The 21,752-nt window shown below is 56.5% G+C and overlaps 1 protein-coding gene across 2 annotated transcripts in view; it reads right to left on the reverse strand.

Annotated features, from left to right (window-relative positions):
• The window catches only part of FAM107B (family with sequence similarity 107 member B), a 148,592-nt gene that overhangs the window by 24,926 nt on the left and 101,914 nt on the right, over positions 1 to 21,752 (reverse strand). The window contains exon 1 of one of the 2 annotated variants that reach the window (XM_056114657.1): positions 17,301 to 17,443. The exons of the other annotated variant lie outside the window; for it this stretch is intronic. The gene's annotated coding sequence lies outside the window, so the exon portion shown is untranslated. Of the gene's footprint in view, positions 1 to 17,300; positions 17,444 to 21,752 lie in introns of those variants that run through there. 2 annotated transcript variants of the gene reach the window in all.

Here is a 21,752-nt window from a genome sequence, read left to right on the forward strand (position 1 = left end):
CAGAGTCCCTTCAGGCCTCACAGAGCCCCTCCCCCGCCAAGCACCAGGACCCCCACAGGCTCAGGGCCGGGCAGATGGGAACCAAACTGTGCCCAGGATTTCCAACTGTCCTCTAGGGCTACGAGCAAGCACAAGTCCCTAGAGCACACAATCCTCCTAAGAGGATAACTCGTCCTTCCTGGTTTAGACCCTGTGACCCTTCCCAGTCCCGACAATGACAGGCCTCCCTCCATCCCCACAGAAATGAGAGTGCAAAGAACAGAGGCGTCCCAGAGGTCTTGGGAAGCAGCAGCCAGGAGGGATGGCTGGAGCGCACCCCAGCCTCCTCCCATCAACACAGAGAGCTGGGGGAAGCAGGGGGTCCCCCGACATAGCCGGGATCCAGACGCATGGGGCTGCTGCAAGAATGTACTCAGGTGTTGTGAGGAGGGGCCGGGCTGGGATTTTTGTGTGAAAACAGGTAGTTAAGGAGTCTGTCATCACCATCCCCGAATGAGCTGCGCCCTGGCGCCCGCCTCCTCCTCCTCCGACAGGGGCAGACGGGACAGCGACGCACATAGGCCACGCCCTGGATGCTCAGCTTCGGAAGTGCCACGCCTCAGCTCTCCCGGGTAAGAGCCATGTAGAGGACGCATCCTGCTCGCTTCCTGCTCTGCTCGGGAAGCAGCTACGCATTCAGTCAATTAGATCCCAAGGAACGTGAAGACCGCCAGGATGAAATCCTTCGTTTTTAGAAAAACGTTGGCGGCTCTGGGTTCCTGTCCATACGCAAGAGCACCAAAGCCGTCCAGGACAATTGCGGGTCCCCAAACATCTTTTATGAACGCACAGGGAAGGAAGCCCAGGTGCGAGGTGCCTCTGGCACTCTGGGACGCCAACACAAGGGCCAGTCATAAACCAGGTGTGGCCTGGAAGCCCTGAGGAGACCCAGACCCGTTGACCAGACCATCACCCACCCACACGCCTGAGCACTGCTTGGGAGACTCCCAGGAGCAATTTAAAACAACTCCAAGACATTTTCAGCGGTGGCAGAAAGACGGGTGATCCCACGCCAACCCCAGGACACTGTGCGTGTGTGTACGTGCATGTGTGCACCTGTGTGTTTCTCTCCCAACAAATTCATACACGACTCCAGGTAGACAGGCACACAGAGGAAGTACGTAAACCAAGCACTTACTGAGGGAGAATCAGGTAGAAACCTATTCTAAAGTAAATTTTCACAAAGAAAATGGGTGGGGTGACAGGCAGCTGAGTCTAGGTCAACCTTACGTTGCCATGCGATTCTCTGCCCACAGGGAGGCCAGGCCAGAGCATGATAAGGACAGAGCGGACCCGAACATATCTGGGCCACTGGGAAATGCACCGCCATCCCCAGCCCCACCCAGGAACCTGAAATCCCTTCTCGTCCTATAGGTATTAACAGAGCCTTAAAATACTGTTTCCCTAACGGCCACCCAGGAAGCCTCTCTTCCCTCTAATCCCAAGCAAGGGATAATATGCTAATCAGGGGTCAGGCAGTCCCCGTGTTTGAGGCCCTGGGCTCAGCACTCTAGTAGCAGAGATTGAAGCTCAACCTCACGCACTCGGTGGGCTGTGAGCATACACCAGTGTATAGGTATTGCATTATAGCCACCACAACCAGGGAGAAGGTGAACGCCAGGTTCCAAATATTTGCCAACTCCCATTTCCCATGAAGCTGTCAGCTTGAGTGAAAAATGCCCATTTAATCAGGATCCCGGATGCTGAGCTAATAAAGATGAAAGAGATCATGGAGATCCAGGAAACAGTGAGATAGTACAGGGGTTGGGGCACCGGCTGGCATGCAACTAATCAGATTCGATCCCCTGCACGACATAAAGTCTCCTGATCCTGCCAGGAGTAAGCCCTGAGCACAGAGCCAGGAGTAAGCCCTGAGCACAGAGTCAGGAGTAAGCCCTGAGCACAGAGCCAGGAGTAAGCCCTGAGCACAGAGTCAGGAATAAGCCCTGAGCGCAGAGTCAGGAGTTAGCCCTGAGCACAGAGCCAGGAGTCAGCCCTGAGCAGAGAGCCAGGAGTAAGTCCTGAGCACCACTGGGTGCAGGCAGAGCAAACACACACAAATGGAGATAAAACTGATGGGATATACAAAAAAAAAAAAATTTTTTTTTAAGTATGCAAAAGGACATCTCAGCCAGAGAGTGACAGCAAGGGCCAGGCTTTGAGAAGATCTTAGGAGAACACGAGTCTGGCGGCAAAGTCCCTTCCCTGAAGGACAGTCCGTCCACCAGCAGAGTGGGACGTGGCCTGTGTTTGGTCTGGACAGGACTGCCGTTTGTTTAAACCCACAGGTCAAGTGTACACACTGGCCGGACTCAATTACTCAGGGCCCAGGGGAGGGACTCTCGGCTCATGTTTTCCTCACGCACACTCAGCTCCTCGCTCAGAGACAGTCACAGTTCCCACACATCATCCTCTCGGGAACTGAGTCTGGACATGAAAAGCCCCGGTGCCAGTCCCCTTTCCAGGAAGAGGTGACTCCAGGTGACAGAGCAGAGGGTTCCATGCTGACCCAGCCTACTAGCCCCTCCATCAAATTAAAAACACACCTGCAGCGCAACCCCTGCCCCCGGAAATCCACCTACTTAAGGAAACAGACAGAAAGTGCCCTCAACAGTGCAGGAAGCTACTATGGCCCGCCCCCTCAAAATACATCCAGCACTCCTAGGGGGACAAAGTGACCTCTGACCCCTGGGGGCCCAGATGCCCTATACTGGTTCCAAGGGGGTCACAAGTGGAAAGTGCTACAGATAGAACAGGCATGAGACCAGGGGCCACAGGGGCCAACTGGTACAGGGCTGGGGGGCTCAGAGAGGAACCGAGATGGAAGGGGGCCACGTTGGGGTCAAGGCTGCAAACCCAGGTTCTGGGGCCTGAAGGCTCACCTCCGAGGGTCTGCAGGCTCCTGGGCCAGGTCACAAATCCAAGGGTTCCTTCTGAGTTCCTGGTGAAGAAACACGTCCCCTTGCAAGCGCTCGTGCCCCCCACTGGCACCGAGCAGCCCCAGAGCTCACAGCTGGGAGCGTGTGCAGCCTCTGAGGCACCGGGTGGCCTCCCCGGGCACCTGGCAGTGCCAACAATGGAAAACAAGCGCCGATGGGGACCGCGGGGGATCCAACCGCCCAGGGAATGAGCTGTCACCACCTCGCTGCGTGCATGGGGACCCCTCCCGGCGGGAGCAGACAGTCACCCGTGAATCAGGCCTTCAGCTAGTGGGCGGCCACAGACGTCAACAGGCCAACACGCCCCAGGAATAGCGCGGCCCACCGGCTCTATCCGACTCAGCATACGGGGACCTCAGTTTCCCCATTTGAACCCACAGGGCTGAACAGAGTGGGAACCCGCCTCGGGCAGAAGGCCCTAAGCCTGCCTGAGCACCCCCACCCTGTTCCACCACCCTGTTGACCGCCTCTAGGCCTAGCCCCCTCATTCTGGCAAAGGAAAGAGCAATTCTGGCTGCAGGCAGTGTGGACCGGCCAGCTCGTGGGCACAGGCACAGTCCAGCTCTCTGATGGCAAGAGATGCTGTAGGCCGCTGTTCTCCCGGGCACAGCATGGGGGGGAGGGCAGGGCAAAGGGAAGGAGAGAGGAGGTGGGGGAGAGAGGGAGGGAGGAGAGAGAGGAGAGAGACAGAGACAGAGACATAGAGAGAGGAGAGAGACAGAGATAGAGAGACAGAGACAGGTGAGAGAGAGAGAGAGAGAAAGAGAGAGAGAGAGAGAGAGAGAACAGAGGGAGGGGAAGGCCCAGGAAAACCCCGCAAACACGGCTGCTCCCCAGAGCTGAGTCACTTGAACTCTTTCCAAGTGTCTCACGGCTGCATTCAGAGTTTGGCAGAACCCAGCCGGGCCCGTGAGTAAGCGCTTCTTCCCTACGGCAGGAGCACGGAGGCCCAGACCCCCGCGCTCTGCTTCCACGGAACTGACCATAGAACTGAAGTAGCGCCCTGTGTGATGTGGCGTGGCAAGGCATGGCATGGCATGGCACGGCACGGGGTGGGGATCTGCAAGTGCTCACAGCTTTAGAGGCAGCACTGGGCTGCACAGGGCAATCAGAGTGGCCTGCAAATGTGGCCCACACTTAGGGGGCAGAGTCTGGACCGGAGAGGCGGGCCTGTGTCCCCCTGCTTCATCAAGCCCTGGGGGCCCCGCCACCTAGCTTGAGGGTGGGACCAGGGTGAAGTCCCACCCCCCCTCCCTGTGACACCCTTTTCTGAACAATCCATGGAGAAGCGGCTGACAGCTGGGAACTCGCACTCAGACCCCGTGAGACTCAGGCACACGCAGCACTGAAGAGGGAACAGAGTCAAACTGAGAGGCAAGGAGGACACCCTCAGGGGTTCAGAGCACAGTCCTGGGGATCCAGGACTGAGGGGCTTCAGGTGGAAACAGGAAAATGCTCTGCGTCAGCCCTCTGCATCTTAGCTTCTCGAGGCTTGGAATATTCAAAAGCCATTCGTTGGTGGAAAAGTCTAGAAGACTATGAAAAGGCAAAGAGTCGGGCAGAGATCCTCCTCCCCCAAAAGGAGGCACTCAGGGGTCTTTGCCCAAAGGAGTCTGGGGCCCGGCAGGCTTCACCTCGAGTGAAAACCAGGGGCAAGAAGACATCTAACGGAATTTCAAGCAAGAGGTCAGAAAGCGCCATCACCTTGAGCCCTCCCAAGATGATTTCTTTAATTTTTTTTTGGTTTTTGGGTCACACCCAGCGATGCACAGGGCTTACTCCTGGCTCTGCATCCAGGAATTACTCCTGGCAGTGCTCAGGGGAACATATGGGATGCTGGGAATCGAACCCGGGTCGGCCGCGTGCAAGGCAAATGCCCTACCCGCTGTGCTATCGCTCCAGCCACCCAAGATGATTTCTTGTTAAATGACAGAAATTCACTCACCAATCACTCTCTATTCACTCATCACATTCTGGATCTTTTCAGCCCATTCATCTTCCTGTGCCTCTGAAGGCCATGAAACGGGCAAAGCGTTGGCTGAGTCTGATGACAGGTCGAGGTGCAAACGCCCCCTTAGCGAGGTTCCCTCCCCAGCTCTTGCCAAGTGCACTCAGCCGGGAGGGAGGCTGAGTGTTAAGGTCGCTAGCGCGCTCTCTGGGCTCTTGGTCAGAGCAGTGAGCAAGGGATGCTTTCTTCCTATCGGGCAAAGTGCCACAAGCCCAGGGGTAGCCCCCACACCCGACTTGGCCCCTCTCCACCCTCTCCACCATGCTGCAGTCTCCCAGCGGGAGCAAACTCTTGACAAGGGAGAGGTCACTTGTGGCCCGGACACTGGGTCTTAAGATCAAAAGAATGAATGCATCCCCCCACCCCGCCCTCCCCTGCCTCCTCACCTTTCTCTCTCATCCTCCCCTGGGCCAAATTCCTCAGAAATATGGTTCTCGTGTTCAAAATACAGACAAGAAAAGTGTCCAGCTACGACTACAAACACAGTTACTCTCCTCCTGGGTGTTCGAAATCCTACCCGATCCCCCTCACGGGGGCAACTGGCCCATCTCAGATTTGTCAAGAGAGGGAACCTTGACTGACTGCTCCCTCGGAGGGGCTGTTTAGAGTGGAATCACTCTCGGGGTCCACACCGCACAGAGGGGGAGCAAGGCCAGCCATGGTCAAGTTGGAAACACCCAAACTGCCACTTGGAGACATCAAAATGACTCAGGGCTCCCGGCTGAGTCCCAGGAAAGCGTGAGTGACAGAGAAGAGTCTAAAATGAGGGACCAGTGAGGTGGTGCAGGGGTGAGACCCTTTCCCATGGCGGGCCCTGGTGGGAGTCCCATCACCACACAAGGCCCCCTGAGCATGGCCAGAGGCAGCCGTGGTGGCCCTGAGCCTGACCCGGGTGGCCCTGAGCTGCACCATTTCCGCAGGCCCTAATAACCAACAATCTGGTTCACTGAGAATCACTGATGAGCCCCTACTTCAGAAGGCCCCTCAAAAAACTGAAAAGAAAAAAAAAAGAATATGGAGATTCAATTCACCCTGCTATGCGTGACTTGGTATTTCAGAGCTTTCCAGTCAGACTGGGGAGGGGAGAAGGTTTTCATCCTCACACACGCTGACAGGAGAGTCTTGTTCGCACATTTCATTAAGAAACTTCGTAAAAATTGACAACCCCAGGGACAACACAGCTTTGGTTCAACCCTGTGGGCTCTCAGGAAGAATGAGGATCACCCAGAAAGGAACGGCTCCCAGCACCCCTTCCCTCAGACCTTAAGCACAGGTCCGGGTTAATAAACTTGGTGTCCTCAGGGAAAGATGTTTCCTCCAGTGCTGATGGAGGAGGTGCCGGTCGAACAAGCTCGTTTTGGGGGCTGGAGTGATAGGACAGTGGGGAGGGCATTTGCCTTGCACACAGCGGACCTGGGTTCAGTCTCCGGCATCCCATATTGTCCCCTGAGTAATACCAGGCTAATTCCTGAATGCAAAGCCAGGAGGAACCCTGAGCATCACCAAGTGTGACCCAAAACACAAAATAATAATAAAATCATAAAAAAGAAAAAGAAAAAAAAAGCTCATTTTGAAAACCGCACTTGGTGGAATGCACATTTTCCCAGCGTGGGCTCCAGGGCTGACGCAGCATTCGCAAACAGCCATGGAACGGCAAGACACTAAGTTGCTGAGAGGAAAAGTTCAAGGCCAGGTTTTGCGCCCAGCACCACCAACCAAACTCAGCCTTCTCGAAAGATGATTGAGAAACTCTCCGAATATTCAGAGCACAGTTACTCAGTGTCCCTAAGCCAGCGTCCTTACTACAAAGCATTTTCACTGCAAAGTATCAAAACTCTCCCAACCAGACTCAACCGGAGAGAAACTGCTGAGTTCACCCCAAAACTGTACCCTGATCCTTTGCAAGGCCTGCCCAGCTCGCTGCCAGCCTAAAGTCACCTTGCCTGAGCTTATCAAAGCACTGGGAATTCTGCCTCCCCAAACGGGGAATGTTCTCTTGGCATCTCCCAAGGAAAAAAAAATCACACAAAGGTAGGAAAATTTCAAAAGCAGGTCAGATACACAATTACTTACTGAGGGGCCGGCGGGGAGAGCAGCGGGAGCTGCGGGAAGGGGGACAGGGGTGGCTTTGTTATCTTCCACTTCTTTGCACAGGAGACGGGCGGGGCGGAGGGCGGGGGGCTAGGTTAAAAAAAATCAAGTCACTTCAGGTTTACTTTTTGGGAAAACACACACAGACACACACTATCCTCAACACACTCAACAAAACTGAGAGGATGAGCCCCCGCCCAGAGCACCAGAGCTGACTGAACGCCTGGGAGTAAAGGTGGTTTGGGGCTCTCTTATGGTGGGGTGGGGGTGGGGGGGAGAAAAACACAGCCCCCAAATGTCCAGATTCCATCACCAGAAAAAAAATAATAAAAGCACCCCACCTCCCGCCCTGGCTCCCTTTCCTCAAAAGAAAGGGTCAGTGGTGCGCGGGGCTGTGAAGGGGAAGCCCTCTGGGGCTGTCCTGGAGGAACCAGGCTACGCGTGGACCACACGCACCTGTATTTACCCAGCAGTCCGTGCGACATGGAAGCTGAGCTGTGCATGATGCCCCGGGGACAAGCATCCGCCCAGCACCACGGGGAGCTTGGTGGTGGTCCTGGAGGTCTCTGCACTGCAGGACAAGGCTACCCAGGTGGCAAACATCACCAGGAGTGGTAGCCGGAAGGCCCCAAGCAGGGCTTGGGAGCCCCCCAACCCCTCCACTAGCAGCAGGCCCCCGGGGGAGCTCTAGGCACCCCCACAGAGAGTCAGTTTCCAGGCAGCCAAAGAAGCCTTCCGGAACCCTCCGAGTGAGGCCTCCTCTACACCCAAGCTTCTAGGGGAACTGGGGGAGCACTGCACCCCAGAGGGCCCCGGGAAAGAGCAAAATCTCCAGAGGAATTCCAGGCAAGGAGAAGCAATTAACAGAGGCAGGATTACAGCCCTGGGGCCCAGCCAGCCCGGCCAGGACCCGACAAACAAGAGGGAGGGAACCCCATTCCTCTGAGACACACTAAGGGGCAGAGAACTGAGGGGAGGGGGGCATTGCCACCTCAGGCTCAGCTGAGACCCTCAGTCTGGCCCAAACTGTTGATCGGGCTCTATACATGCACACCCACACTCACTCATAGTCACACACACACACACACACACACAGACACACACACACAGACACACACAAACATTTATCTGCAACCAAGGAGACGCAGGTCAGAGGTTGGCACCCCAGAGTGCAGATGAAGGTCCTATTAATAATTCCACATGGGGGTCAGGGGCACGGCCCAAAGCACGACTGTGTTTTGTAGGCTGGCAGCCCAGGCCGCTCCCCAGCACCCTAGTACCCCACCTGGGAAGGGGCGGCTGTATTATTATTTAACATGGACAACGGGCACCTATCATCAGTGGAAGTTCTCAGTTATTTAAAGAGCGAGGCCCATGGGCACCCTTTAAATGGCATCTGGGGGCGACACCCCTCAGCATGCACTCCGGCCATGTAGTTGCCTCCTGGCCTTGAATGACATCTCTACCGGTCCGTGCTTTTAGACTGGAAGTGGGACTAAGCTGAAAGGAGAACTCAGGAGGGCAGGGTGATCATTTCATTTGGGCTGTCTGTCTGTTTTACGACTTTCTCCACGCAAATCATCACCTCGCTCACATAACTCAAAGTTCGTCTTCTGGTTTATATTCGTCTGTTCAGGAGTAGGGAAGGTGAGGCATAGTGGGTGAGAGCAAGGAAGAAAGTTGGCTGCAAAATCGGAGAGGGCTGTTCCCGGGTACGCCTGAGGAGCCTGTTTTCACCTTAAACTTCAGCTTCTGGTATGAGGCTAACCTGCCGTGTGATCCCAGGTCCACTGCAAAGTGCAGCAACACAGGTCATGGGCCCAGTAGAGAGACGAGGCAGGGAGGGGGCCCTTACACAGGACTGTCCAGCCAGTCACCCCAGAGTAAGACAATTTATCTCCATTTACCAAGTGGGCTTGTTCTCCACAGCACAAGCAGGAAAAACATCTCCCCTCCTTATGATGAGGCTCAAAGGGCTAGCGACGGGCAGCATCTGAGATGATCCCCCAGACCCCAGCCGCCAGACACACATGCATCTCCCTTCCCCTGGGAGACAGATGAGAGAGAGAGAGAGAGAAAACGAGAGTGATGAGAGAGATATGAGAGAGATGAGAGAGAAAATGAGAGGTGGGGGAAAGAGAGAGAGGGAGAGAGGGTAGGAAAGAGAGAGAGAGAGAGAGAGAGAGAGAGAGAGAGAGAGAGAGAGAGAGAGAGAGAATGGCCTGGGCAGATCCAAGCACTGCCAAGTCCAAATGTTATGGAGGAAGCCACAAGTGAGAAAAGAAACAGCCATCCAGAAGCTTCTAGAACAAGCCAAAGAAAGACACGCTGTCCCAGAGATCCCTCGCTGCCCACCCACTGGGCGTGTCCCTGGGATCTGTGGGTCCCTCCCCCTTGTTCCCACAGTGGCTGCATTCCTGGAGACACCCAACCCTCTCCCGCTGCCCCCATGTACCCTGAGAGAGGGACCCGAGACCCCTGGCGCAGGAAGCCACAGAGATCTCAGGAGAAGGCGAGGACTCGACCAGGAGAGACCCGGCTGCCACCATGCCCGGTCCGGGGGAGCCACAGGCAGACCCTCCAGAGACAATGTCTCCCTCAAGTTGCATCCGCCCCCGCAAACAGAACTCAAACCCCACCAAGCTTTCCTGCTGCCTTTCCAGCGAGACACAGCACGCGAGCTTGAAGGACACTACCAGTCGGATCCAGCTCGGGGGGGTCCTGTGAGCAGGGGACTCGGGCCTATCTGCAATGTCCAACACGGGCAGCCGAGAGCAGGGCAGAGGTGCCACACCCCACAGGGCCCGCCAGTGAGTGAGCTCAGTTCTGACGCTGGCTTGGCGCTGGCTTGGCGGGAAGATGCTCTGAGGAGGCGGAACAGGGCGGGGAGACAGGGCTGCCCCCGCCCCTTAGCACCTGAAACTCTGTGTGTGGTGAGCCACACCGAGCCACACCCCGTTTGAAAGGCAAGACAGCACTGAGGTGGCTGGGGTGGGCAGAGGGCACGGAGCTGCCCTCGCATGAGGCTGGCACGGGTTTGCCCCCAACACTGGCACCCAGTCCCCTGAGCCCCACCGGGAGAGATCCCTGAGCACAGAGCCAGGAGAAGGCCCTGCGCTCCGCTGGGTGTGCCCGGGAGACAAGCAAAGGGAGACAGAGGCAGACCCCCAAAGCAGAAGCTGGGCACGGCTGGTAGGGCCACACCCAGCACCACAGGAAGGGGAAGTGGCGCTTGACACCAGAAACAGCTCTGGGGGGGGGCCCCTCCAGCCACAGCCACAGGCGTTGTCGGAAACCCCGGGTGTCGTCAGAAAGAGGGACGATGGGCCCAAAATGGAGTCGCTGATGCTCGGTCCCGAGCCAACGGAGCTAGTACGAGTCCCTGCTAGGGGCCGCCAGCCCCTGCCACCCTGCTCTGCTCTTCCTGTCTGCCACCCGGCCAGAACCAGTCTGTTCTCCAACCAGGTGGGAAAGCAGAACGGCCCCCCACTGGGCAGGGACATCAGACTCAGCAAACAGGGTGCGGTGTGGGGGGAGGGCAGTGAAGAAAAGGAAGAGAAGGGCCCAGACGAGCCAACCCCGACGATCTATGAACCGAGGCCCCCTGGAGTCAATTCCTGCCAGGTGACGGTGACTTGCCCTGTCTTTCCATCCCAAGGCCAGTGTGAATGGGCACCCCGGGAACCCCCCATACACACAACTACCACAATATATGCAGGCACCACAGCTAAAGAAGGGGCCGCCCCCTCCCCACTGCAAGCAGGCACATAAGCCCCGCCAAGCGGAAGCCCCCAGTGAGCCCCCAAGCAAGTACGGGAGGGAATCTCCCCTTCCCCTCCATGTCTCCACCTCCACCCCTGCTTTCGTTATATAACAGCAAAGGGAAAGGGGAGAAATTTTCCCACAGGGAATACGGGTGAGGAGGGGAATGATGCTGCAGAGATACAGAGATGCCAGAAGGAGAAGAAGATGTAGTCATATAAGCACGTCCTGCCCCTGGATGCTTAATTAACTCTACCCCACCCCTTAATAACCAGGCATCAACCCTTAGGGTGCTTTATGTCAAGCCAGCATTTCCGGCAACACAAGCTCTGACTCAGACTTAATGAAGGTGTTTTGCACCAGGCACCGGCTTCATGGGAAGCCTGGGGAAGAAGCCACGTTGGGGGCCTCGGAAGCAGTTCAGCAGGTAGGGCACTCACCTTGCATGCGGCAGGACCAGGATCGATTCCTGGCATCCCATATAGTCCCCCAAGGCCTGCCAGGAGTGATCCCTGAGCACAGAGCCAGGAGTAGGCCCTGAGCACCACCAGGTGTGGCCCTCAAAACAAACAAAAAAGAAAGTGATTTGAAATACATCCCTTTAAGGTGTGACTGTTCCCCTCTGGCAAAGCCAAATCAAAGGCTCACCCCAAAAAGGAACCCTCTCCTCCGGTTCCTTGATCTGCCTCGACCAATGCGTTCTTCCAGTTCCAGCCCCGATCCTGCCCGACACTCAGAGGCTCAAGGCTATTGGGCACCATGTGCAGACCGGCAGAGAGCAGGGTCCCCGTTGGAGCCCAGCTCTGCCCCCAAAGGCAAGTGTTCTCACCGCTCCATGCCAGAGTCCAAAACTCCCGCAGCCTTCCGCCCCTTTTCAGAAAAAAAAAAGAAACCAGCACCTGCCTAGATACTCTACCATCTTTTTTAAGTGAACATACAGGAAGCACCCCCATAGCTACTACTGCCCTCCACCCCCACCCATTGTTCCTGCAGTGGGCAGCATCACCCTCTCTGGAAACTCGCTCATCACAGCGGAGATAGTGGAGACGCCCCGTCACTGTCCCAAAGCCCACCTCCGTGGAGATGAGGCTAACCTGTGGGGACCAAGGCAGAGCTGGGGGCTGAGCCCCACTAATGTTCCAGGGGACGAGCAAAGCCGGACCCTCAACGGCCTGCACATGCAATTTCTAGTGTAAACGTTGGAGGTGGAAGGAAGAGCCGTAGAGACACGGGGAGAGGAGTGGGAACAGGAAGTGCCTGCTGGACCGTATTGCAAACAAAGGGGAGCAGGGGGCGGGGGGTGGGGGGTGGGGGGGGTGGGGGAGGGTACAGGCACATCCTATCCTGTACAGAAGCAAGGTGCCACCAGCCAGCCTGCCCCAGAGCAAGTGCTTGGAAGAACAAGGGCAGGGATGTCTCGGGCCGGCACAGGCAACACCCCGTGAGGGTCCTAATCCCAGCCCTGCTGCTCCTAGGGCCCCCACACCAGTGGAACAGGCAGCACCACCCAAAGCCCAGAGGACCCCCCCACACCCCACTGAGAAGCTGAAAACAATCCTTGCCTCCCCCCGCAGCCCGCCAGCCAGTCGTGGGGGTCTCAGTCACTTCTCCATCCTCAGGGGGCTTAATCGAGCCCCCCTGGACCTCCACAGAGCTCCTGATTCCATCCAGGTCAGCTCTGCAGCACTGACTGTCCCCCCTGAGCCCAGAGGGGGCGTCCTTACACCCCAGGTCTGCTCCTCCACCCAAGCCAGCACCTCCGTGGGGTCTCCCGTCTGTCCATCCCCTCCTGCCCCACAGTGGCTCCACGCCTGGCTCCCCAACTGAGCTTCAGGCTCCTCGAGCCTACCGGACTCTGCAAGGATGGGAGGGGGGCTGCCCCCAGCCCCCCACCCTAATTCTGATCTCAAATTCTCTCAGAGGGGCGCACCCTTTAAGCCCCCACTATCGCTCCCGACCCTAGACGGGCACCCGGCTCACTGCCAGGCTAAGCACCCCCAACCCCCCCAGTCACATTCTCCAGGGACTCACTTCCGGTCCACCCCCCCAACCCCCTCCCCCCCCCCCCCCCCCCCCCCGTCTGCTGCACCACCCAGAGGGGTGTGCATGGTGAGACCTTGCTGTGAAGGAAGACAACGCCCCAAAGCTGCGGTTCTGCCAGTGCCACAGGGGCCGGGGGAGAGGGGGGGTAGAAAAACAAAATCACACAAGTGAGGGAGCCATAGGACAGCAGGTGGGGTGCTCGCCCTGCACACAGCCTGGCGGGTCCAATCCGGGCACCCCACACAGTCTCCAGAGCCCGCCAGGAGTGACTCCTGGGTGCAGAGCCCTGAGCACTGTGCCCTGCCCCCCCAGGAAGGTGATGGCGGATCTACTCCTAAGTTCGCTGCTGGGGTTCCCCCACGAGCTCCCTGCCAGCGTCCAAAACGCCCCCCCTTCCAGCGCCCGGAGAATAATGCAGCTGGCTGGGTCCCATTCCACACTGGATTGCTGAATCCAGTTTCCACCCACTCAAGGATGCTGCATCCTACCACTGATTCCCTGGTTAGCAGCCCCGGACCCCTTGAGTGTCCTGACCCCTCGCTCAAATCCAAGACAAAACAGAGCAGCCCTGTCTGGTACAGCCTAGCCCGGGGCCTGCTCCCTGCCTCCCCTCCTCCTCTCTGGGCCCACTCTCACCCCTGCCCCCTGCCTCAGAAACTGTCAAGCTTTGCTGGGATTTATCAGGCTCCTTCCAGGAGACTGGAAGTCACCAAAGGCCCATCCCCTCATAGCTGGCAACAGAAGTGTATCACCTAGCACTATCCCTGTGCCTGTCCCTGTCCCTCTCCCTGTCTGTCGTCCGACTCACAAAAGTCTAAACATCTCCCTCATCTGCCCTCCTAAGGACAGTCGGGCCTGGCGTAAAACCAGTGTCCAGCAGGATCTAGCCTTGACGAACTCCAGCAAGGTCAACGCTGCTTAAGTGGAGGACTGACTGGGGCCAGAGCGATAGTACAGCGGGTAGGGCCTTTGCCTTGCATGCGGCTGACCCGGGTTCGATTCCCGGCATCCCATATGGTTCCCCAAGCATCGCCAGGAGTAATTCCTGAGTGCAAAGCCAGGAGTAACCCCTGAGCATCGCTGGGTGTGACCCACAAAGCAAAAAAAAAAAAAATAGTGGAGGACTGAGGGGGTGGGGCTACAGTGGAGGGTAAGCACTTACCCTGCGTGTCCCAACCTCCGTTTAATCCCCAGCACCACAGGGTCCCCTGAGCACTGCCAAGATTAAGTGCTGAGCACAGAGCCAGGAGCATGCCCTGAGCTCTCCTGGGTCTGATCAAAAATCCGGTCCGCCAAAAATTAAAAAAAGGAGTAGGGGCTGGAACGATAGTACAGTGGGTAGGGCGTTTGCCTTGCACGCGGCCAACCCAGGTTCAATCCCTGGCATCCCATACGGTTCCCCGAGCACCGCCAGGAGTAATTCCTGAGTTCAGAGCCAAGAGTAAGCCCTGAGCATGCCCGGGTGTGACCCAAAAAGCCAAAAGGAAAAAAAAAGGAGTAACTGAAAAGCAGAGTCACCCCCATTAGTCACAGAAACAGCTCCTGGTGGGTCCACCCGTGCCAGCAGACTGACAACGTGATTTGCTTCACCAGCGCACTGCTAAAAGCAACATTCTCATCGGGCTCAAGCGCTGCGTCCTTTCGCCCTCAACACGTGGAGGAAGGAAAAGTTGAATGGAAAAGGAACAGAAAGGAAAGGGGGAGGGGTCCCCAGCAAGAAAGAGGAAAGAAGGGGGCAAAGGGGTTAGCCAAGGAAGTGACACAGACACCCAGGAACGCCCACCAGGACCCCAGCAGACGAGGCCTGTCTGGCACTCAGCCCGCCCATGTCTACAGGGACCCAGAATGAGCTGCAGGTGAGCAACTGCCGTTCCTCCAGATTGCAAGGATGGTGCCTGGGGATATCGGGGACGTGAGTGAGTGACTGCCCGCAATCTCGGTCACACTCGACCAAGCCTCCTGACCCACTTCCTCCATACCCTGGCACGGAGCACTGCGGAGGGAAGCAGCCTGCCAAATGACAGGAATAACGTGGAGCTGTGTCACTCACTCAGCTGCCACCTCCCCAGCCTTTCCCGCCCTGTCCGCTGACAGAAACCCCCTCAAAACCGTCCCTCCTCTACCTCTGATGTTTCCAACCAGGTATGAATGAATAAATGAATGAATGAAGAACTCAGCACCTCTCCCAACCCAGTTCAGACAGGTGTCCTCACGATCCTGCTCCTCAGCACAAACCCAGCCTCCATGCCAGGAGCGAACAGGCAGGAAGGGACCTTCCAGGGACCCAGGGGACACAGCGGGGACGCTGGACTCTGCCTTCGGGCCCCCCGGGAACCCTATTCTCTAATATGGGTGAGAACACTGCTCCTTCCTACTTCAGTCTCTTTCTACTTCCTGTCGGTAACTCTTCTGACTTCCTCTGCGAGGGCTTAGAGATCGATTCAGCCGCGGTGACAGCCTTGTCATTTGCCGACTTCTCAGTGAGGCCACCCCAAGTGTGCATGCAGATAGAGGCACCCCAAGTTAGGAACAGGAGCCGACCCCGCACCTGATACACATGCCACAACCTCCTTCCCGTGCGCTCGGCTAACTGCACCGACGTCAGCAGATCCCTGGGAAGCCTCTTCCCAGTATGGGAGCCACCCGAGGGTCAAACACGTTACAAGTGGAAACTACAAGTCTGTGATAAAGGAAGCGTTCTGTGGCAGAATCTGGGTTGCTCTTGCTGCCAGGTTTGTTTTACATGAGGCACACTTCTCAAAACTGCCCCGTCCTCATTACTTCCTCCCAGCCCGGTCCCTGGACGCCATCATGGTCACGGCCACGGGGCCACAGCTCTGCCTCACTCTCCAGGAAGAGAAGGCCTCCGCTCGGCGCCTAGAAGCTGACCTCTGCGGGGTTCTTCCGGCCCCAACTACTGAAATCGGAAAGAAGATGACACTGTTTTTCCTCCCGCCCTCTCCCAGACAGGTGGTTCTGGAAAAGGCTATAAAGAAAATGTCCAAGATGTGGCTATTAGTGATCTGCCAAGGGGGCAAATCACTATCTGGAGGACTTGTGGTTACTGCATACATTTGATCCAGATGTGGCTGATAGAAATTAGAATCCATCTCACACACACACACACACACACACATACATATAAATGAACCTTCTGTCAAGTTAAATCAGGCAAAGATCTGTGGGCTGAGTTGGCCCTGCAAGAGGGAAGGCACATGAGTGACATTATCTGCTCTGTGTTTTTTTGTTTTTTGTTTTGGGACCACACCTGGCGTTGCTGGGGGTGGGGCGGGGAGGGGGGCTGGCGGGGTACTCCTGGCTCTGCACTCAGGAATCACTCCTGGCGGTACTTGGGGGACCCTATGGGATGCCGGGATCGAACCCAGGTCCGCGAAGCGCAAGGCAAAAACTCTCCCCTCAGTACTACGGCTCCGACTTCTCTGTGTTTGATTTCTAAAGATCATATACGATTTTACAAGACAAGTGTCAAACTGGAAATTAGCTCCCCCTTAAGCAGGCAGGTCCCGCCGCCACTATTCCAACTTGGGACACCGAAGTCTCCAGATTGATGGGGAAAAGAAAAACGAACGGAGCGGCTAGCCAGGAGTCCTCGGGGCCGGGGAAAGGGAAGATCCCCCAGTTCTGCAACATCCCCGGGGAACCGTCACACTGTTCTAAAAGCACAGTCCGGTCCCTTCACCCAGGGCTCTCTAGGAAGGGTAGCGCCTTCTCCTCTCTCCGACAGGGCACTTCGCTCCTAAAGGGGTTTTGCCAGCTCTGACCCAGCGTGTTACAACTTGGTCCTGGGCACTGGGACCTCCCGGTGCACCTGGCGCTGCTTTGCGGACTCGATTTCGGAATGGGGGTTGGGGAGCCTGTTGGGGTGCAGACTCCCGCAAGCCCCCAGACCTCGGCAGGGTCACGGAGTCGCAGGATCCCCAAAGCAAAAGTTACCGGCAGGCAGTTTGGGAAAGCCGCCGCGGTCACCTTTGCACACCCCCCGCCCCCAAGCCCCGGCCCGCGGCCCCTCCTTTGTTTGCCCAGCGGAGGCTCGGGCCCGCCCGGAGCGCGGGGCGCGCGGGGGCAGCGCAGGGGCAGCGCGGGGGCAGCGCCGGGCGCGCGGGGCCGGGCCGGGGGCGCCCCGGGGGGCAGCGGCCGCCAGCGCGCAGGCCCCAGGAAGCAACAATAAAGCGAGCGCGGCGGCGGTGGCCCGCGCCCCTCGGCCCGGGGACCCCGCGGCGCCGCCCCCCGCCCGCCACGCCCCTCATCCGGGCGCCCGGGGCTCCCCGCGCGCGCCAGCCGCGGCCCCTGCGGGCGGGCCGGGGTCGGGTCCCCGCGCGCGGTCCCCACCGGACGCCCCCGCCGCCGCGCCCGCGTGGGTCTTTGTGTGCCAAGTGCGTGCGGGAGGAGAAACCTACCTCGCGCGCGCACAAAGGCGCGGGGCCCCGAGTCGGGCGGCGGCGCGCGGGGACGCGGCGGGGACGCGGCGCGGGCGGGCGGGCGGGGAGCGGCGGCGGCTCCGTCGGCTCCGGCGGCTCCGGCGCGGGGAGGCTCGTTCCCACCCGCGGCCCCGCGCGGCCCAACTAAGTGGCGGGGCGGGGCGGGGCGGGGCCTGCAGCGGAGACTCCGCCCGGGACACGCCTCCTCCACGCCCCGGGCACGCCCCGCCACGCCCAGGACGCGCTCCGGGACACGCCCCGGGCACGCCCCTCGCGCCGCGCCCCGCTGCGCGCTCTGCGCTCCGCGCTCGGGACCCGCTGCGCTCCCTCCTCCCCGGGAGCACCTCTGGCCGGCCCGGCGCGATCTGGAAGCCAAGAGTGCGCGGTTGGTGCCCGAGGGTTCTCCTGGCGAGCTCCTGCAGTTGCCTTTCCTGGGGCCCTCGAAAGAAATCAAAGCCCCGGGGTCGCCCTATGGGAAGTGGGCGCCCGGTCACGGGGCCCCGCGTTGGACAAGTCTGGAGGTCTTTCCGTCTGCGCCAATGGGTGTGTTTCCCCCCTACCCGAAATAGGGGTGTTTCCCAACCCCCCACCATGCTCCACCCCGTTGACGCTCAGACAGGCACAATTCCCGTTGCAGTTGTGCCATATGTCAAGGAAGGAAAACTAAAAGGGACCAGGAGGAAAAGGAAACAGATTTGTTGTCATTGTACAGATTGCTGTCCAGCCGGGCCGGGGCTGGCCTGCCCACCCCCTCCTGCCCCCCAGGGTGGTTGAGGGCTTCAGTGGGGCCGCCTGGAGGCTTTCCTTGGACCTCTTGCTCTCTCTACAGTTAGATTTTTGGTTGTCTTGTTGTTATTCCCCCGGGGCTATCCTCCTGCAAATCGCCTGTCTGCCCGGGCTTAGCTACTGCCTTAGATTACCATCTACCCGAATCACAGCAGGTACGGAAACGCAGAGATCTGTTTCAGAGTAACACGCACTCAACACAGCCGGCTAATAGAGTTTTAGATCAAAAGGTTTCTCGTTTTCCTGGCAACGGATGGAGAAGGCTTATATATTGGGAAGGCTTTCTCACAAAAACAGCACGAGTAGTGATCTCATACAAACGTGCTGTGCAGAGGCTGCAGAGGCAGGATAGCAGATACAGCCCTTGCCCTGTGTGCAGTCAGCCAGAGTTCGATTCCCAGCACCCCATATGCCCCCCTCCAAGCCCCACCAATACTGATCCCTGAGCACAAAGTTAGGAGCAAGCCGTGAGCACTACAGGGTGTGCCAAAATAAATAAACCGAAAACAAAAAGGAGTGATTCTGAGTGCAGAGCCAGAAGTAATCCCTGACACAGTCGGGTGCAGCTCAAAAACAAACACAGGAACAGAAAAGTCCTGTGTGTGATGAATTTCTGTCACCAACTCCAAAACTGCTTGCCCGGCCAAGAGAGCAGAGCACATCCCAGAAATTCCCGGGCCAGCACGGTGATTCGGCTCACCCTGACCTGGGCCCAGCAATCCCAGGCCTCGAGCCAGGGATCCAGCCGCAATGCCTCTCCCTTCCAGGTCCATGTCTCCCCATCCTACTGTTAGCCCTTGGGGAGCTGTCCCAAAGGGCGTCCCCAACTGTGTGTGCCCCAGCCTCACACACGCCTTCCCTCCTAACTGCTGCCGCCAGAGTAGATCAGGGTTAAATGCACTGGCCTTGCTGTCAACCAGGTTCAATCCTCAGGAATGGCCCCAGAATTGCTTGGTGTCAACCAAAACCAAAAACGAACACTGTCATGGGGCCCAGTTCCTACACCCCTGGTCAAGGAGATCCCTTCTCCTCTCTGAGGCCCAGGTTCCCTATGAAAAGGCTGCCTTCCACCGAAAACCTCCAGAACCCAACCACCACCATGCTCACGGCCGCTCTCCACACACTAGGGCCGAGGCTCAGCCATGAGTGAACCTATTACTGGACAACTTATACCTCACATCACCCATACTCCAAGAGTACCGCACCGCATTTGATGGGGTTTAAAGTAGGAGGCAAGCAATCTTAGAGGGAAATATTTTTTTAAACGTATATATCACTTGTATCACTTGTCATCCCATTAATCTTCAATTTGCTCAAGCAGGCACCAATAACATCTCCATTTGTCCCTGTCACATGCTAGTGTAGCCCAATGGCATCTTCTCGCTCCAGGAACAGGAAGAGCATCAAACCATTTGTTCAGGGTTTTGACGAAGAAGTCTGACCATCTTGTAGGTGGGTGGCTACGCATCCTTTTGACATCCCGTGGAATCCAGTCAGTAATGGCTCTAGTTCAGCGGTCGTCTCTAAATTGCGTTACATGTCTGACCCATCTGATTTTCGACACTTTGGCAAACAAGATAGTGTCCCTGATTCTTGATCGTCAATGGAGGTCGGAACTCCAGATTCCTTCTCTCACTTTAGTGAAGCGTGATACTCCAAGCATAGCTCTTTCAATGCCTCTTTGGGAGACACGAATAGCGTTCTCATCCTGTTTTCATAGGGTCCAGGTCTCTGAGGCGTATGTGAGTGTAGGAAGAACGGTGGTGTCAAAAAGATGTGCCCGAAGCCGGAGGTTCTACATTCTCTTAACAACTTCTTCAACACGCTTGAAGGCATTCCATGCTGCTGTCTTCCTCCTTCACAGTTCTACAGTTCTGGCAGTGATATATATATATATATATGTATATATATATATATATGTTGGCTGCGTGCAAGACAACATATATATGTGTGTGTATTATATATATACAGTGATATGTATATATATACACGCAGTGATATATATATATATATCACTGTATCAATGTATCCCATTGTTCATCAGTTTGCTCAAGCGGGCACCAGTAACGTCTCCATTCATCCCAGCCCTGAGATTTTAGCAGTTTCTCCTTACTCGTCCTTCCCAACGGTGCCATATTGGAGGCTCTTTCAGGGTCAGGGGAATGAGACCCGCTATTGTTACTGTTTTTGGCATATCAAATATGCCACGGGGAGCTTATATATATATATATATGTATGTATGTATGTATATATATGCATACATACATATATATGTATATAAGCACACAATGCCCAACCTTTAACAACATGTTAGTGATCTCTTATAATAGGGCTTAATGGCTGAGTGAAATTCAACAATCTACAGTCTCTTTCCTCTAAGGAAACTTATTTGTAGCATTTTCAGTGGTTTTCATAACAAACAATACAAAATAAAGCATTTTTGTTCTGCTTTGGAACAGGGGTTGGGGTTAATATCTGAAATATGGTGCTGGGAAGGTCTAATGGTGGTGGGATTGGTGGTCTAATATTAAGTGTAGTCAAATATTGTGAACTATTTTATAAAATTTTTTTAAAAGTAAAAAGAAAGAAAAGCCTGCCTTCCTTCCACTCCTAAAACTGGAGCTCTCTCTCCCACCTCCAGCCCCAGCCAGAGCTCGTCCTGTATTATCCTGTTTTGACATTCTGCTTGGCAGCATTCTGTTTGTCCCTGATAAACAAAGTGGTCTTCCTGTCCTTATACCCACGGTGGCATCTGTCATATAAAAAGCGGTCTGAAGTGTCCCCTCCCCAAAGTCAAATGTGGAAACCTGACCCCTGCACCCCGCCACTGACCATTTTGGGGAGACAGTGGGTTAAGGTTAAGAGAAGTGGCCAGAGCTGTTGGCGTCAGAGGAAGACGCCGCGTTACCTCTTTGCCCACACACAGAGAGGAGCCCACCAAAGGCGGGCACGAGAGCAGACCAGCACCTGCATGCCTGGGGCCAGCCTCCCCAGAAACCAAGCCTGCTGGCCCCTTGATCTTGGGCGTGAGAAGATAAATACTTGTGGTTCAGGCAGAACAACACCAACGGCCCACGTAGAGCTCTTGAGTCCAAGCCTGGAAAAACACAGACACTCCCAAGAGGCCCAGGAAGCACACGCATGACTGGTCAGGGGCAATGGGTCTGGATGTGTCAAGTGGCCACCTGGTCGTGGCCCTGAGAGAGAGAAAGGGCAAAAGGCTTCAAGGATTGGGTGTCACGGCCATCGCCTGTGCCTTGTATCAGGAAGTCATTTTGCTGAGGCCACAGCAGTGAGAGAAGAGCAAAGACGTATTTTGAACTTCTGGATCCTGAGCCGTACCTGGTGATGTAGTAGGTATATGGTGGGGGAGGGTGTGGGTGGGTCCTGCTATCCTGAGCCCCACTGGATTTTTGTTTAGTTTTGAGGGTTTGGGGTCCCATTCAGCAGTGTTCAGGGCTTAACCCTAGCTCTGTGCTAGGAGATCAATCCTGGCGATGCTCAGGGATCTCTGTATGGGGCTGGGGATTGAACCCAGCTTGGACACATGCAAGTGCCTTCCCGCTGTTGCCTAAGACCGCTGTTGGAGACAAAACAATTTGCTCTCTTGGGAATCGTCATGGGAGGAGAGTGTGGAACCAAGTT

Source organism: Sorex fumeus, unplaced genomic scaffold, assembly GCF_029834395.1.
Source record: "Sorex fumeus unplaced genomic scaffold, SorFum_2.1 ptg000026l, whole genome shotgun sequence".
In the NCBI taxonomy this organism is placed as follows: Eukaryota; Metazoa; Chordata; class Mammalia; order Eulipotyphla; family Soricidae; genus Sorex; species Sorex fumeus.